At 39.2% G+C, this 6,884-nt stretch overlaps 1 pseudogene; it reads left to right on the top strand.

Annotated features, from left to right (window-relative positions):
• The first annotated feature begins 486 nt into the window (after positions 1–486).
• Positions 487–1,694, top strand: Pank3-ps1 (pantothenate kinase 3, pseudogene 1; annotated as a pseudogene).
• The last annotated feature ends 5,190 nt before the right edge of the window (positions 1,695–6,884 follow it).

Below are 6,884 nucleotides of genomic sequence, written 5' to 3'. Positions count from 1 at the left end.
TGATCATATTTTGTAATTGAAAATTTATTACGCCACTAAATGCTAACAGTTATTTCTGAAAGTTTGTATTGTAAGTCACTCATGTTTAATGCTGGTGTAAGATTGTATATTCTTTATAATATTTTTAGGAGAAAGAAAAATAAACCTCAACATTATTTTTGAAGGTTGCTGTTGACATTACTGATTGTGTGTGTGTGTGTGTGTGTGTGTGTGTGTGTGTGTGTGTGTGTGTGTGTGTGTGTAGTGTGCAGTGTGTAGGGGACGGAGCGACAAGGGCTGCAGGTTCATCCCAGCCGCCCTTTGCTTGGAAGGTGGTGGTGGTGGGGCTATGGCTTGCCCGTGGCCTCAGGCGCTGCCGCCCCGCCCAAGACCTGCTCCACCTGGTCTGAGGGGAGGAACCAGCCAGGCTTTGCCTTGAAGCCCAGCCAGCTCCAGAGTATTTACCTCTCTTATCTGCACCCAAGGCTACTACCTTAGGCAGACTCCATGAAGATCAAGGATGCCGAAAAACCCTCTTTCCCATGGTTTGGCAGGGACATTGGAGGAACACTAGTAAAGATCTTATATTTTGGACGCAGTGATATCACAGCAGAGGAAGAACAAGAGGAAGTTGAGAGCTTAAAAAGTATTCGGAGGGGTTGGGGATTTAGCTCAGTGGTAGAGCGCTTGCCTAGCAACCGCAAGGCCCTGGGTTCGGTCCCCAGCTCCGAAAAAAAGAAAAGAAAAAAAAAGTATTTGGAAAGATTTGACTTTTAATGTTGGCATTCCGGATGTACATCTTGAACTGAAGGATTTAACACTTTTTGGACAAAGAGGAAACTTGCACTTTATCAGGTTTTCAACCCAGGACCTGCCTATTTTTATCCAATTGGGGGGAGAGAGAGAGAAATGTCTCAACTTTACAAACGGTGCTACAGGAGGTGGTGCTCGCAAGTTTGAGAAAGATTTTCGCACAACTGGAAACCTCCACCTGCACAAACTGGATGAACTTGCCCATCTTGTAAAGGGCTTGCTGTATATGGATGCTGTCAGTTTCAATGGATAAGCAGAATGCTATTATTTTGCTAATGCCTCAGAACCTGAGTGATGCCAAAAGATGGCTTTTAACCTGATTGATCCTTTTCCACTGCTGGTAGTGAATATTGCCTCAGAAGTCAATATTTTAGCAGGCCATTTCAAAGACAACTATAAAAGAGTGACTGGGACAAGCCTTGGAGGGGGCACCTTTCTTGGTTTATGCACAGACTGGCTGTGAGAGTTTTGAAGAGGCTCCGGAAATGGCATTCAAAGTCATTCAAATGGCACCCAGGCTGATCGTCTGGTCTGAGATATTTATGGAGGAGATTATGAAAGACTTGGTCTGCTGGGTTGGGCTGTGGCCTCTAGTTTTGGTAATATGATTTATAAGGAGAAATGAGAAACTGCTAGTAAAGAGGATCTGGCAAGAGCCACGTTTGTTACTATCACCAATAACACTGGTTCCCTGGCGTGAATGTTTGCTGTTAATGAGAAAATAAATTGAGGTGTCTTCGTTGGAAACTTTTTACATGTCAGTACTGTCTCTATGAAACATCTGGCATGTGCTTTGGTCATAATTGAAAGCACTGTTTCTAGAACATGAGGGATACTTTGGAGCTGTCGGTGCACTTCTTGGACTGCCAAATTTCAGCCAAAACATGGGCGATCTTTACTAAGAGATGTCATCCAGGAGGAACTGATCCAGAAACTGCATTCACTATTTGTCACTGGCAACCAAAGGATAAAAGAGCAATGCTATTTGTGTTCATTTTTAAATGTCAGAACGGTAAGCTCGTGAGCTTTGCCGCATGGAATGACCTATAATGGGACGTGTCCCTCATGGATGTCCCCTTGTATGTATAGATAGCCGGCGTTCCACCTTAAATGCAATGCAGCCTTTTGATTGTTGAACCTTTCTCAATGATTTTCTATTTATTTGATGCTGTAGCGGTTCAGTGGCTTAAGGTCGAGCAGGGCTCACCCAAAAGGAGGGCTAGAAATGAGAAGGGCGGGGCGAGAGAAACATGGAGCAAAGGCAGTGTTCTGATCAAGGCTCAAAGTTTAATAATCAGCACAGTGTTATATAAAGGGAAAACCACAAAACTCATCCTCAGTACAGTAACGCAGAGTAGCAACAGCACAACTGCCTATCCGGTAAGTTTCCATTTCTTCGCAGTTCATTAATTCCTGGCGCTTCAAAGCTCACAGCTGCAGCCAAGGCAGGTGTTTCCGTTCAGGCCAATAACGCCTGTCACTCAAGGTCTGCCCCTCCTGCCTGTCTTGGCGCACGTTCAAGGTCTGCATAGCCTGTCCAGGCTGAGGAGGTCACAGATGCAGCCAACATTGTAGACTGTGTGCTCAGACCCAGGTCTTAAAACCTCAGAAATGTTTGTTTATGCGAAACAATTGTTTCTAAATATTTGCTTGAGTCTGTTTTATGTATGTTTGGTTACTAGTGAGCAGGAAATATCATACTCTCATAATTTATTGTACTGGCCATCAAAGATCATTTTCTATGACTTAGAAATGTTAAGGCTATATTAACTATGGTAGTTTTATAACATATCCTCAGAAAAGGATGTCTGTAAGACCTCTGCCTAGAAGTACAATTTTCTCTCAGATGATACTGTGCTTAAATGTGAACCTGAATTTTTCTATTGAATTCCTAACCCTAACCCTAACCCTAACCCTAACCCTCTGCCCTCTGCCCTCTGCCCTCTGCCCTCTGCCCTCTGCCCTCTGCTCTCTGCCCTCTGCCCTCTGCCCTCTGCTCTCTGCCCTCTGCCCTCTGCCCTCTGCTTGCCAAGATTAAAGGTGTGCTAGGAAGACTTACAAGAGAGCACTATTTTCTGTCCTTGAAAACTTTTTGAACGTGGACTTTTTAAAAGAACGAGATGGGAAAAAATGATAGCTTCTGCTTTTAAACAAAGACAAAGACAAGACCATTTATTTGGACCAGTTTATTTTACACAGATAAGCTGTTACTGACTAATCCAAAAATATTGTATATTGTCATCATGTCATCTCTTGGGTAGTGTATGCAATATTTCTAATAGCTGATACTAATAAAACTGCCTGGGATGCATCCTAGTAGTTAGCAATTTCCAAACTACCGTATTTCCTTCATGGAAGCAAAGTTAATTCTAGGGACTTAGTTTCTAAAGTTTCTGAGTCTTGTGCAGTCAATTTTGAAAGATTACCAAGAGACATTTTTTTTATCTCATCATTATTTTTTTATACCTACAAAGAATTTTTTTTAATAAGAATTCTTATAACTTTCAAACGATAAGAGCATTGTCAGCCACTACTATGTTTTGGTAGTGAAACATCCACACAAATCTAAAACACCACCTCTCCCCCAAAAGGTTGCCTATTAACTAGACCTCTCCAGGCATCTCCACATACACGGGCCATAGCACGGCATTTCCCTCCTCAGCAACTCTGGGTAGGTTGGGGAGTAGTGGATTTCTCCTTTGGTTAAAGTCATTGCCAAGGCTAGGCCAGTAATATGCATGGAAATTGAAAGTCAGCCCCCTCAAAGAATTCTCGTTATTTGCAAAGACGGGACTCTTCGTCAGCTCTAAGTGGATGGTGCCCTTGAATGCATGTGGTTGCGGTGTGTTAGGTACCCATTCCTAAGGACGATGCTGTTTTGTCAGTTACATTTTCGAGGGAGAAAGTTCATCTGGCTATAGTTTCTAAATATCTCTTATAAAACTACTTTGTTAGAAACAAAACTCTTTCCAACTTAATTTACCGTATCGTCTGTTGAGCACTTTATCTTTGTTTGTGTTTTGCATTTTTGAATATAATTCAGAAATTGTAGGCTATGTAAAGAATTGATAAAGCACAGTGAAAATGTATGAACACTACTTCGCATTCGACTTCAGTCTTGTGGTGGGTGTGAGCGAAACAATAGAAATACTTTTTTAAAAGAATACTCTGGTATTAAGGCGGTTGCCTCTAAACGTCTATGTCGTCTTTTCCCACCTAATGTCCTATGTTACTGAATACACTTCATTCTGCCAGCAATGCAGGCCAGCTGGCTTCATCTGTGTCACCAGATAATCTCGTTTGGTCTTTGCTTTTTGAGACAAAGTCTTTCTATATAGTCCTGGCTGTCCTAGAACTTTGTTAGGTAGACCAGATGGCCTCAAACTCAGAGCTGCTCCTACCTCTGCTTCATCAAAGTGCTGGTAATAAAAGTACGAGCCACCACATCCGGCCTGCATCACAGAATCTTTGTTTTACAATCTAATAGGAATTGTGTCACAGCGTCAATAATATAATGATGTAATCCTTTTTTTAAAAAGTACTATGATAGCCAGTTCAATACAGCAACATAAAAAGTGTCCCAAGTTTGGGCTGACTTTTATCCGACTTGCAAAATTAAAATACTCCTCGTTGGACACCTGTGCTGTCTTACACACTCAGTACATGGAATTCTGCTTTGTCGTAATGGTTTACAGTGCTCTGGTCACTGGCCTAGCTTCCTCAAGGGTTCCCTTTATATGTTAACCAGGAATTCGGTCACCATGGGAAATAACACCGTTGCCAGGAACCTGAGCATAACAGTTGCTCCATTCCTCGCAGAGCTTAAGATGACTTAAACATTTCAGATGCTATCATGTCCTAGAGCTAATTTTTTAGTGCCTTGTAGTATTTTAATAATTCCTCTTCCTTTCATTAGTATGTGTTAAATGTTTACAAAACTAGGAAAAAAGTTATTATTCTCTCATCACTGCCTGTGATATTGGAAAGTATGTGTGAACGTTCATCTGTAACGTCTTGAATTTTAACTATTAACCTCGAAATTATATAGAGATTGTTACTACTCTTCATTGGTACAAGACAAAAATACCCCTCTACATTCAGAGATGTTGAAGTATTTGCTATATTTGGGATTTTAGTAACCCCTCTCTTTGACCTATTTTTATGTCTAATCATTGTGTGTGGTCACAGGTGGGGTGAACGCAAAGCTCTTCCGAAATTATTATATTTGTCAGACACACAGTTCCAGCAACATTTAAAAAATGAAAATGCAATCTCCTGCCTGCCCGTGGGTCAGAGTGGATTACGGTCCTACCTAATAAGGATCTCTTTTCTGAGCTGAGTGGAGTAGACCTGTGTCTGACAGCAATGTCCTTCTAAAGTCAGTGTGGGCTGATGCTGGAATCCTGCTCGTGGGGATCTGATCTTAATTCACAAATTAGTTGGTCTTCTCAACCAAGGTTTTGGCTTTAGATTAACTTTACTGCAGCTGCTGTTAATTTAATGTTTAAAAGACTTGGAAAAGAATGTAATTTCCACAGAAAGCATTTTCATATAACCCTAAATAATCATAAGTGAGGTAAAATAATTTGAGATTGCTATTGTTTTGGTTCTATGCTTCAAAACTGAGTGTCATTGCGACTGCGTGTCATCAGGATGTCACAATGGCTACATGAAAAAATATTGGAGGGCAAATAAGAAAGCTCTATAAAAAGAAACATGCATACTCAAGAGTCAACCACAAGAAATAAACAAAGAGCTGAAATTTTTTTAAAAAAGCAAAGAAAATATAATCAATAAATGAAACAAAGGTTGTACTTTTGAAAAAAATCAACAAGATTGACAAACTCTTATCCAAACTAAGAAAAAGGTTAAGAGAGAATATCCAAGTTAATAAAAGCGAAACGAGAAGAGGACATAATAACAGACAACAAGGGAATCCAGAGAATCATAGGGCATACTTTAAAAACCTGAAATCCAATATTGATTAAAAAAAGGAATAATTTCACAGAATTTAACAATGTAAAGATTCAAGAAATGAGATTTACAGACCAATTTCTATTATGAACTTAGATGCAAAACTGCTTGATAAAATACTTGCAAAGGAAACCAAGAACACATAAAAAAGATCATGAATCATGATCACATAGGCTTTGCCCCAGAAATGAGGGAATGGTTTAACGTATGAAAATCAGTCGGTGTAGTCCACTATATAAATAAACTGAAGGAAATAAACCACATTATCACCTCATTAGATCCCCAAATGACTTCAACGAATCTGTACACCCTTTCATGATAAGCTTTCTGGAGACATTAGGGAAGCAAGGGAAATATCTAAACAAAATGAAGGCAATTTATAGCAAACCTACCGACAAAATCAAAGTACATGTAAAGAAACTCAAGGCAACTCCACTAAAATCATTAAAGGACAAAGTTGTCTATTCTCTTCATATCTATTCAGTACAATATTAAGAGTTTTATCTAGAGCAATAAGACAACAGAAGGAGCTCAAGTGGATTTAAATTGGAATGAAAAAAGTCAAAGTATATTTATTTGTAGATGGTATAACATAATTATGGATGAAAGAAATTCTACCGGGAACCTCCTATATCTGATAAACACCTTCAGCGAAGTAGCTGGAATCAATATTAACTAAAAAAAAAAAATTAGTAGCCTTCCTGTATACAAATCTCAAGTGGACTGAAAAAGAAATCAGGGAAAGAACACTCTTCACAATAACCACAAAAAATATAAAGTATCTTGGGGTAACCTTAACTGAGCAAGTAATAGACCGGTATGATAAAAACTTCAAGTATTTAAAAAAAACAAAACAAAACAAAACAAAAAACAATGGAAGAAGATACTAGAAGATGGAATGATCTCCCCTGCTCATGGATCAGTAAGATTAACATTAAAACTAGTCATCTTACCAAAAGCAATCTAAAAATTCAATGCAATATCCATCAAAATTCTAATATAATTCTTTACACACATTTTTAAAAACCATAATTAATTTCATAAGGAAAAAATATCCCAGTATAACTAAAACAATCCTGAACAAGAAAAGAACTACTGGAGACATCATCTTCCCTGAT

The sequence above is a fragment of the Rattus norvegicus genome, chromosome 15 (assembly GCF_036323735.1).
Source record: "Rattus norvegicus strain BN/NHsdMcwi chromosome 15, GRCr8, whole genome shotgun sequence".
Taxonomy (NCBI): Eukaryota; Metazoa; Chordata; class Mammalia; order Rodentia; family Muridae; genus Rattus; species Rattus norvegicus.
Note: the sequence above shows the minus strand (reverse complement) of the source record. Positions and strands in the feature narration are given on the sequence as shown.